Raw genomic sequence first — 11,758 nt, 5'->3', positions numbered from 1 at the left:
GTTGTCACATGAAAAGATGTAATAAAATATTTACAAAAATGTGAGGGATGGACTCACATCTGGGAGATACTATATATATATATATATATATATATATATATATATATATATATATATATATATATAAATCTATATTGCCAAAAGTATTGGGACGCCTGCCTTCTTTATTGGCATCCCAGTCTTACTCCGTAGGGTTCAATATTGATTTGGCCCACCCTTTGCAGCTATAACAGCTCATCTCTTCTGGGAAGGCTGTCCACAAGGTTTAGGAGTGCGTATATGGGAATGTTTGACCATTCTTCCAGAAGCACATTTGTGAAGTCAGGCACTGATGTCGGACGAGAAGACCTGGAAATTTAACGGATAGACTTATTGCACAGGTGGCAAACTATCACGGTACCACGCTTGAATTCACAGAGCTCCTGAGAGCAACCCATTTTTTTTTACAAATGTTTGTAGAAGTAGTCTGCATGCCTAAGTGCTTGATTTTAAACACCTGTAGCTATGGAGGTGATTGGAACATCTGAATCCAATGACCTGGTAAGTGTGTGTGTGGGCGCATTATTATAATACAGGATTTATATAGCGCCAACAGTTTGCGCAGCGCTTTACAATATAAGGGAGACCGTACAATTACAAAACATTTCAGTACAGAAGGAATAGGAGGGCCCTGCTCGTGGAGCTTACAATCTAAAGGAAGGGGGAGGTGATACAAAAGGTGATAGCTGCTTAGGTGGAGGTGGGGTAGGCTTCCCTGAAGAAGTGCGTTTTCAAAGATCGCCTAAAGGCAGACAGGGTGGGGGCTGACCGGACATGCTGTGGTAGGAAGTTCCGGAGGATGGGAGAGACTCTGGAGAAGTCCTGGAGGCGAGCGTGGGAGGCGGTGATGAGGGAGCTAGAGAGGAGGATATCATGGGAGGAGCGGAGTGGGCGATTTGGGCGGTATCTGTGGATGAGGTTGGTGATGTAGCTAGGGGCAGTGTTGTGGATGGCTTTGTAAGCTGTGGTATTTTGAATTATGTATATGTATATATGTATATATATATATATATATATATATATATATATATATATATATATATATATATATATATATATATATATATATATATACATATATACATACACACACACACACACACACACACACATATATATATATATATATATATATATATATATATATATACACATACATACATACACACACACACACACACGTATTTGCACTTTGGTCTAATTTTAAACAGTGTATTATAGGAAAAGGAATAAAAAATAATATAGCTTAATTTTCTTGCAGTGCCTTAGGGCCCCTTTCAAATGAGCATTCCAATCAGGTCCACCTGTCAATTTTTCAGGTAGACATCATCAGAAGGTCCATGGAGCTTTGTATCCATTTACACCTGCCCGTTTGTTGAACAGAAAATGAACAGGCAACGGTGTGTCATCCATCCAGTTAGGCTCTGATCAGCAAGGAATCTGCTCACAGATCCACTGCCGATCAGATTGTACTCCACTCCGTGTGAAAGGAGCCTTAGCCCTGGTTCACACAGGTGCAACTTGTCATGCAATTTGACAGTTTCAATGAGCATTGCAAGTTGCACCCTACTGTCAGCAATGGAACTGTTCAAATCGGTGCGACTACAACTTTGAGGTCTCACACCGATTTGAAGAAAAAAAGCTCCTGCACTTTTTTTTGCAATTTCAGGGGCAACTTGCATAGACATGTGCATGAAGTCGCACAGATGTCTGCCAGGTTGCCTTGGCTTGCAGCTTTTAATTGTGCGACTTCAAGTGAAGTTGCAGGATTTCAAATTCAAGTCCCGATTGAACCAGGGATTAGAGTAAATTTGCAGGCAAGTACCTGGCAGACTTAATGCGATACTAAAAGGTTCATTTTTTAATATTTTTTTTCAAAATAACAAACATGGTATACTTACCTGCTCTGTGTAGTGGTTTTGCACAGAGCAGTCTGGATCCTCCTATTCTCGGGTACCCTGCAGGCTCTCCTGTCTCCAGCTTGCTATGGGGGCACCCGCTGCTCCATTGACACATGGAGCCACAGCTTGGCCCACCCTCTCTCTCTCTCCTCATTGGCAGACTGGGTGTGACTGACAGAAGCGGGAGCCAATGGCTCCCACTTGCTGTCTCAGCCAAAGAGCAGGCAGAGACCAGTGACAGCCGAGCCAGTTATGTACATCGCTGGATCGGGATGGGACTTAGGTAAGTATTGATGGGGCTAGGGGCACTGCTGCACAAAAACCTTGAGCTTTTACAACAGCTTTAAAAATGCTGCTTTTGTTTTGTTCTGTTTTGTACTTTTTAAAATTTGAATTTTTTGGTGCATCATGGGAAAAAATATTTGTTTTCAAACCTGTCCACAGAAACAAGCCAAGGAGGATTAATGGCTTTGACAGTTAAAGGTATGAAAACACTAGGCAAACTCTGTTTATTACATTGAAACGACTGTTACAAAATCACAATGGCCTTACAAAATAGGCCATGGTAGATACAAACTATGTTTAATTTTTGTTTTTTCTTTTCTAAAAATATTGGTTCAAGTGACAAAGCTTTAACGCAAGGTCATGATTTTTTTTTTTTTTTTAATTCCTGTAACTAAGTTTCAAATCTCATTGCATTCAAGTAAACTTTTTTTTTTTTTTAAATAAGGACTCTTATCCTGGCTTTGTGAATTAGGATTATGTGCCAAACTGAAGCAGATTAATCTGCCCTTAAAGCTTCAGTCTTATCAGCACTGTATAAGGTTTTGTCTTTTGAGTATTTTACACTTATATGTTGTAATCTCTCAGATCTTCTATATCTCACCTCATATACCTGCACAGACATAGTGGTGGGAAGCGGAGTGGTACACTTTACCACTTTACATTTATATATCCACTAATACGAGATTGGTAATCTTCCCAGGAAAGATTTGCAGAAGTTGCGAGTTTAACATATTGCTTACAGAAGCACGCAACATATGTTTAACTGATTCTTAATATCTCTGTGTTCTCCAGCATAATCATTATATATGCAGAGAGGGGAAATGGTTCATTGACCTTTGCTTTCTCCAGTGCACTTCTTTCCTTTAGCCCTCTAGCTATCAATCAAGTTTCCATTTTGCTTGGTGGCAGCAGACATCCCGAACGGTCTTATTAGTACTTTGACCCTTGGCCTCATAGTAAACCTTTGTAGGAGCTTAAGTAGTTACCTACAAGATATTTCTGACTGTTTATATTCATGGATATGTAGGTAGTAGCCGTGGAAGTTGAGAGCATTCCATACGCAAACCTGAACTTAATAGTCGTTTGTTTAAATTAAAAGATAAAATGTGATAGCTCTGAGCTTTCCTTCCACCAATTGAGGGGACATATGTAAAGGGTAAAAGAGGAGTACAAGCCTTACATGTGTTTACCATCGATATATTAAAAAAAGCTCTGTGCAACCAGACACAGACTATAATCCGCTGACCAGAGTAAAAGGAAATGAAAGCTGCACTATATATATTTAGAATCCATATGGTATTCGATGTGGAGACAAGTGTGGCAAGTCCCTGCACTTTTCTGACAGGAGAACGGGTGATCAGATGTCTTAGCCTGTAGTTCTCTGTGAGCCATCTATGGACAGCTTAAAGTGAATTTAAACCCAAGAATAAGAAAGTGTGCATCTTAGTAGTCTTTAGAAGTGATGGCTGTTTCTGCTTTTGCGTCAGGATTTTTTTTTTTTGTTATTTTCATAAAGTGACCCTGTCAGTTACATGTGCGATCTTAGGGTGACAACGTTTATACACTTACTATATCTATGGATGAGCAGCATTTTCACCAAGACAGAAAGCTAGGACTTGAGCACTCCTCACCCTCTCCATAACATGAGGCGTGTTCTGTAGCTTACACTAAATAGGGCTGATAATACTGCTTGCGATAACACTGCAGAGTGCACAAGGCAGCATTGGATTGTTTTTTCCAGGATCAACAGGTATTGCTCGGCACTCATTGACCAAATAAAACTAAACCATTTTAATTGTATATTTAACAGACAAAAGGAAGCAAATAAGAGAAGAGTTTACAAACACCTCAAAGTGTATGTAAAGTCAAAATATATATTAAAAAAATATATTTAATCTCTGCAATATATACTGGACATATTTCACCATGTTTTAGCCCTTTAACCAATTCAATACCGGGCAATTTTACACCTTCCTGCCCAGGCCATTTTTCAGGTCTCTCACACTTTGAATGACAATTGCGTGGTCATACAACATTGTACCCAAACTAAAATGTAATCATTTTCTTCACACAACTAGAGCTTTCTTTTGGTGGTATTTAATCGCTGCTGGGGTTTTTATTTTTTGCTAAATTAACAAAAAAAGACCAACAATTTAAAAAAAAACAAAACACGTTTTTCTTTGTTTCTGTTCTAAAAGTTTGCAAATAAATAATTGTTCTTCATAAATTTAGGCCAAGATGTATTCTACTACATGTCTTTGGTGAAAATAACCCAAATTAGGATGTATTTTTTAGTTTGTAGGAAAGTTATAGAGTTCACAAACTATGGTATAGATCTGAAAATTGATCAATCCTGAAGTACTGACGGCCAATCTAATTTCTTGAGGTCCAAGAATGTCAGAACAGTACAGACATCCCCCAAATGACCCCTTTTTGCAAAGTAGACAGTCCGACGTACTTCATAAGAGGCATGGCGAGTTTTTTGAAGTTGTATTTTTTTGGTCATAATTTTTCGGAAAATGAAAAAAATTTAAAAAAAATTAGTTTCACCATTTTGTTTTTTTACATATTGTCACCAGTGCAGTACAGCATCATCATATAACTGGCATGGCGGTGATCAGGGACACTGACTGGTGACAGTATGAAAAAAAAAAAAAAAAATATATATATATATATATATATATATATATATATATATATATATTTTTTTTTTTTTTTTTTAAGATTTTTTTTTCATATTTCACTATGACCAAAGTAGTACAATGTTACCATAGTAACTTTGCTATAAGCAAGCATTTACCTGAATGACGGATTCATTCAGGGTTTTGTTTTTTTTTGTGCTTAGCTGTGATTTGGCCACAGCTAATCACATAACATGTGCATGTGATTAGCTGTGACCATTCACTGCTAGACACTACTATACAAAGGATGGCATGAATGAAGCCATCCATTGTATACAATTGTCATGTGACCTGCTGTGAGTGGTCACAGCAGGTCACATGGTACCGGCAACTGGGGCCAATACTCAGATCTGTCATCGGCCGTGTCCAAGGTACACGGCCGGTGACAGATCGCACAGGAGCGCAATTTGTGCATGTGTGGGAGGACGCCATATGGCGTCCACCCGGAACACTGATGACATTTGGCGGCCGCCATTCGGCCATAGGGCGGGCGGCAAATGGTTAAACATGCACAAGTACAGAAAATGACCTACCAAATTGAGCTGACAACACATGGGTTTACTAAAGCTGGAGTGCTCAAAATCAGGCTCATTTCTGCATAGAAACCAATCTGCTTCTAACTTCAGCTTGTTCAATTAAGCTTTGGCAATAAAACCTGAAAGCTGATTGGTTTCTTTGCAGACATGAGCCTGCTTTTGCATTTTTGCCAGCTTTAGTAAATAAACCCCAGTGTCTTTAGCTTTGAAATTCTAAGGACATAGTGTTAACCCTGCCGACTTCTTTTCTGATAAGATCACAAGGGACACAACCACCTCCTCTCTCCCCACTAATAATTATCATTTTACTGTAGGTGCATTGGAAAAAAAATTAAAAGGCCATTAGAGCCATTACTCAAATATATCAAACCAAGGGTCAATTGTAGTCATGATTTCCAATAGTTCAGGATCCATCCAATACCATGGTAAAATCAAAGACACATTTTCTGAGACAGCTCAAACCTACTGTTTGCTAAAGAGGAGGTATCTAAGTAATCCACAATGAGGATGCCATGAAAGCCAGCACCTTGATGAATACCTGAGGTTCAAGAAAAAAGGCCAAAAGGAACCACAAACTGGTACTGTAGGGGTCCCAGAGCAAAGCATAGGAATTGCTGATGCACTGGAAACATGAGGACGTGCACGTTCCTTTAAACCAGATAAACCTCCTTGATGAAGGGAGGCAATGACAGATTTGGTGGATTCGATGCAGAATTTTGGGACCTGAATAAAAAAAAAAATATTGAAATCTAAAATAGGGTGGATGTCTCCTTTGGGTTTGGGAATGGTGAACAGGACAGGGTAAAACCACTGAAACTAATCTGCCACAGCAACTGGGAAAGTGACACTTTGATTCAGAAGACCTAAGAGAGCTCAACAGAAATCTGTTAATCTGTGTGATGACAGAAGAATGGAGGCAAGAGATTGAGGAAGTTTCAGGAATCAAAACTGCAATTTGTTGACCCCGAGATTACAACAAAACAAACGTTCCTCCACTTTGCAAAGTGTGAGCGTGCCTTGATGCAGAGGAAGATTTGTCTGAGGTTTTGGCAGACTGAGTGCCAGACTGGGAGATAGGTTTGGAGGGGGTATAAACAAGGAAGTTGAGGGACTGGATAAACTAAATGAAAGCTCATTACCACTTGCCCTCCGGAATATTTACCACCCTTTCTGACCAGGCCATTTTTTTGGTAACTGCATGGTCATGCAACGTTCTACCCGAACAAAATGTATGCCCTTTTTTTCCACACAAATAGATCGCTTTCTTTTGGTGGTATTTGATCACCTGGGTTTTTAGTCTTTGTGCTATAAACAAAAAAAAAATATATATATATATATTTTCTCATTTGTTATAAAAAATATTACAAAAACTCAAATTTCGTCATAAATTTAGGCCAAAATATATTTTGCTACATGTTTTTGGTAAGAAAAAAAAAATCCCAATAATTGTATATTAACCACTTGCCTACCAGGCACTTACACCCCCTTCCTGCCAGGCTAGTTTTCAGCACTGTCACACTTTGGATGACAATTGCGCGGTCATGCAACACTGTACCCATATAAAATTTTTATAATTTTTTTCACACACAGAGCTTTCGTTTGGTGCATTTACTTGCCGCTGGGTGTTTTATTTTCTTGCGCTATAAACAAAAAAAGAGCAAAAAAACTTTTAAGAAAAAAAAGTTTCTTTGTTTCTGTTATAAAATTTTGCAAACAGATAATTTTTCTCCTTTACTGATGCGCGTTGATGAGGCTGCACTGATGAGCTGGCACTGACTGGCGGCACTGCTGTGTGGCACTGATGGGCACTTGTGGGCAGCACTGGTGGGTGGCACTGCTGGGCACCAATCAGAGATAGAAAGCAGCATGTCTCCCAAGTAAAACAGCACACAGTTAACCCTTTGATTGCCCCAAATGTTAACCCCTTCCTGCCCAGTGTCATTAGTACAGTGTCAGTGCTTTTTATTAACATTGATCACTGTATTTGTGTCACTGGAGATGTTAGTAGCAGTTAGTCAGTTCCCACCCAGTGTCGGAATGCCCACCACAGTCCCACTATAAATCATTGATCGCCGCCATTACCTGTATAAAAATAAATAAATAAAAATTCCAGCATATATACCGCCATTTGTAGATGCTATAACTTTCACATAAACCAATTAATACACACTTACTGGGATTTTTTTTTAAGCAAAGACATTTACAGAATATATTTTGGCCTAACTTTATGAAGAAATAAGTTTTTAAAAATTATTAGATATGTTTTATAGCAAAAAGTCAAAAATATGGGGTTTTTTTTCAAAATTGTCTGTCTTTTGTTTATAAAAAAATAAAAACTGCAGAGATGATAAAATGCCACCGACTATTTGTGGGGAAAAAAAAAAAACGACAAATTTAATTTATGTACAGCGTTGTATGACCGCGCAATTGTCAGTTAAAGTAATGCAGTGTCATATCACAAAAAATGGCCTGGTCAGGAAGGGGGGTAAATCCTCTGGAGGGCAAGTGATTAAGGTTATAGCCCTGGACACAGAGGGGCTTCTCAACAACACTAGCTGCCGTGGAAATTTGGATGGTCGTGCTTGTGTGAATGGAAGACAGGACGGAAACTTCCCGTTTGTCCTTTCACTTCACTGTGAGCAATTCATTATTTTTCAAACAGGTTTTCTCCCTCTTTGTAGGTTGGGTATTTAAAAGCCGTTGGGGAAACCCCAGTGATTAGTTCGCACGATGCCACATACGCCAATTCCAAGACTGTACAAATGTCTAAATAGTGGCACGCTTGTATAAAATTTGTTTACAAATAAGTGGTACCCCATATGGAAAAAGGGTGACACCAAGCCCCAAAACTATCTTGCCACTGCTCCCCATGTAGTCTGGGCATCCGGGGGGCTCCACTTGACTATCTTTTCCCTCGTAAATCTTAAAGTTACATGTATAGTCTGTTGCCCTCTCACAGGTCTTATACATTTTGATCCCATATCTGGCACGCTTGCTGGGGAGAAATGGTTTGAAAGCAAGGCAGCCAGAAAAATTAATGAGGGACTCTACGCAGATATTTTGCTGGGGAGTAAACATCTGCAAATTTCTGCTTAAGGTGATTTACAAGGGGCCGAATTTTGTGGGGCCCATCATATACAGGGTCACCCCAAGGACATCAGAGTGCATTGTCACTGAAATGCATAAAGTTGCATTATATTCTCATATCTATGCCTGCCCATGGCAGCAGCGAACAGAGGCATATTATGAATTGGGGCTGTTGACCAATAGAACTGCATCTAATTCTTATTAGTAATGCCCATGTTGAGGGTTAGGCCCAAAAAACTTCGGAAACCATAATAGGTTTCTATGCAAATGGCCTGGCAAGGTTTGAATATGGGATTACGGTGATAAATTGTTCTGCGTATAAATAGCTTTGATCCACAATCCATACAGATCTTCCATGAAAAACAGATCCAAAAAAATCACGAGGAGTAGTTAAATTTGTGGTTTTCACCTAAATTCTGGGTTGGGCAGTGAATGGGGGAAGTAGGGGTGCTGCAGAATTTGTGGGCTGCCAATCAGGATTCGCAAGCACATCCGGAAGGACACTATGGGCTCTATGAGCCTGAGTTTGAATTATTGGTGGCTGTGAGACACTACTTGTGCTAGCCACTGCACCAGCTTGTACTGCATTTATGGGACTAGCCACGTCACCAAGTGATACTGCAGTGCTGGTATGTAAAGGACCAAGATGTATTAGGCCGCTGGTACTCACTAGTTCATCAAAAAGGTAGAGCAGCACTAGTACTGCTGCATATGAGATTCATCAAGCAATTTTAACACCTCAGAAACCTGGGAACTGGGTCGGGTACGCCAGACCTTAGCAGGGACCTCTACTCCATCGTCTGAGCTATCTGTCAGGATACCACTGCTCTCTACAGGTTCGTATTCTGAGCTCGATTCTGTAAGCGAGGCTTCCCCTTCGCTCTCATCTGACATACTCATAATCCTGTGGGCCTCTTCACTAGTGTACCTTTCGTTGGATATTTTGGGCACTAAATTTATAAGTACCTAATGCGACTCATGGGAAAAAGAGCACCTGGCTGTCACGGAATGCTTGAACCCCTAAAGAAAATGTACATGCTAGAGCTGGCAGAGATCAGGCTTGATCTTGCTAACCATGCAGTTTTGTGTGCAATGTATCAAGTGACAGTGATGTACTGCTACTGCACTTGCTGGGGGAGAAGGGGGGGGGGGTGTTAAGCATAGGAGCTAAACGCAGGTGCTTGCAGGTGTCGGGGCTGATCCTGCTAACGCTGCATTTTTGGAGACACTATACTAATGCTGGTATAATTCTGATCTGATCATAGATATTGATCGATTCAGAGACACTATAATAGCAATGGATGTTTATTGTATATGTGTGTGTTCCTGGCAAAGGGTTAAATGTGATGAATGATGTAGTGGCGGGCAATCTGACGCTATCTGGGAAGGAGGTTAATGGTTGCTAACAGTATCTGAAGTCGCCTGTGACTAATATAGTGATCAGTAAAAAAATCTGTACAATGTACTAATGACACTGGTGGCAGGGAAGTGAAAGGGTTAACTGGGGGGGCAATCAGGGGTTAAATATGACCTAACTAGGTTTATTTTAGTGTAAAATGTCCTGCTTTACTCACGTGGATTCTTCTCTCTCTAAAATGGCATATGTTCCAGGGAGAGAAGATTGCATTATTTCTAATACTAACACAGGCACAGGAAGACCTCTGATTCGGTACAGCCGATCAGCAGGTCCAGGCCAAACATCATCGGTGCTGCACAGAATCACAGCACCACCAGGCTGGCAGGCGTGCACCCCCTGCTCGTGAACATAGCGGGAGCACAGATCACGTATATATACACACACATGATTTTGCATAGGGAATCCACTCTGTAGCAGTAAAACTGCTATGGAGCAGAGGGAAACTGGTTAAAGCACTAACATATGCACCCACTGTCTGCATTGTATGAACTCTATGCAGCATTATATATACAACGCTGTGCTCCAGCAGTAAATGGAACTTCCCATCCCATTCCCCAAACAAAATCAAGTTGGGTTGGAAGCCTTGTATTTTATGAACACAAGGTTTCCTTTGATTGGGTGATGTGGAGACAAAACCATCCTACGCCAATCCCCTCCACCTCTCCAGAGGAAGGCTTGTATTCATTCATAAAAATACAAGGTTTCCTCTGAATGGTTAAGCAGCATACTGCCTGACTAGATTTTATATCGGCAGCAGATGGGAAGTCCCCATACCATTGCTGGCACATAGTGCTGTATACAATCTGTAGCAGATGCTACATACAGCTCATATGGTGCGGACGGGGAACATATGTGTTAATTAAGAAAATACTTTGTTTGGTCCAAACAAACTAAAGTTAACTAAAACATGGAGTTAAGCTTTAAAGGATAAGTCCACCTTTTGACGCGCCGTATGGGCTAAGCCCTTCACAGCCACATTATTTTCAAACAGTGACACTGGGGGGAGGGCTTAAGATGCTGCAGCTGCTGGAACATGTTACATGTTCCACCCTAAATACGGTAAAACATATAGCATATTCCAAAAGGTGAACTTATCCTTTAACAGTCAGAGAGGGAGAAGACTTGCAGGTCTGTTCCTTGGGCTTCTTGTATTATAGAAGATGGGTGCCTTTGACAACAGTAGCATCCTTGATGTTATCAAGAGTCCATACATAAGGGGGAAATCAATTCAAATGCTTTTTGCACAAAGGTTTCACAGTCCAACAAAGTGCAATACGCATGTGTACTGACATGAGACCCATGCAAGAGATGAGAAGAGATGAGCTTCCAGCAGACAGACAACTGAAACTTAAGGCTACAACTCCTTGCTCCATGTGTATAATGAGTAAGGAATTAACCACAGCAGCATTTAGACCTCATTTAGGGAATTATGACCAGTCAGACATAGTTTGACAAAGTAAAGTCATAGTCAGGATCGGGTAAAGAGTAGAACTCGCCAGAGAGAACAGCACTATAGAAAGGGCTTCCAACCTGTTATTGGTTGGGTTCTTTAAGACAGGAACATTTTCCACCAAAACAGTAAGGGCCTGTTAAGGCGGGACACCATTGGATTCACAGTGGGAATAAATCACTTCTGCAGAAAATCATCCCCAAATGAGCACAAGACTCAAACGTACATGGGGGGAAATAAAACAGTTTATCAGGCAGTTTCCAATCTCCAAAGAGAAGGAGTTGGAAAAGCAGATGCTGAGGGAAAGTCTTTGATGCCTTAGGGGTCTTAAATAGCACAAGGTTGGAAATAATACCAGTAGA

The 11,758-nt window shown here is 40.4% G+C and overlaps 1 protein-coding gene across 2 annotated transcripts in view; it reads right to left on the bottom strand.

Moving 5' to 3' along the window:
* The window catches only part of LRBA (LPS responsive beige-like anchor protein), a 970,380-nt gene that overhangs the window by 676,705 nt on the left and 281,917 nt on the right, over positions 1-11,758 (bottom strand). The window lies entirely within an intron of this gene.

The sequence above is a fragment of the Staurois parvus genome, unplaced genomic scaffold, assembly GCF_062004578.1.
Source record: "Staurois parvus isolate SC_StPar_1 unplaced genomic scaffold, SC_StPar_1.0 ptg000090l, whole genome shotgun sequence".
Taxonomy (NCBI): domain Eukaryota; kingdom Metazoa; phylum Chordata; class Amphibia; order Anura; family Ranidae; genus Staurois; species Staurois parvus.
This window is presented reverse-complemented; position numbering and strand designations above follow the sequence as displayed.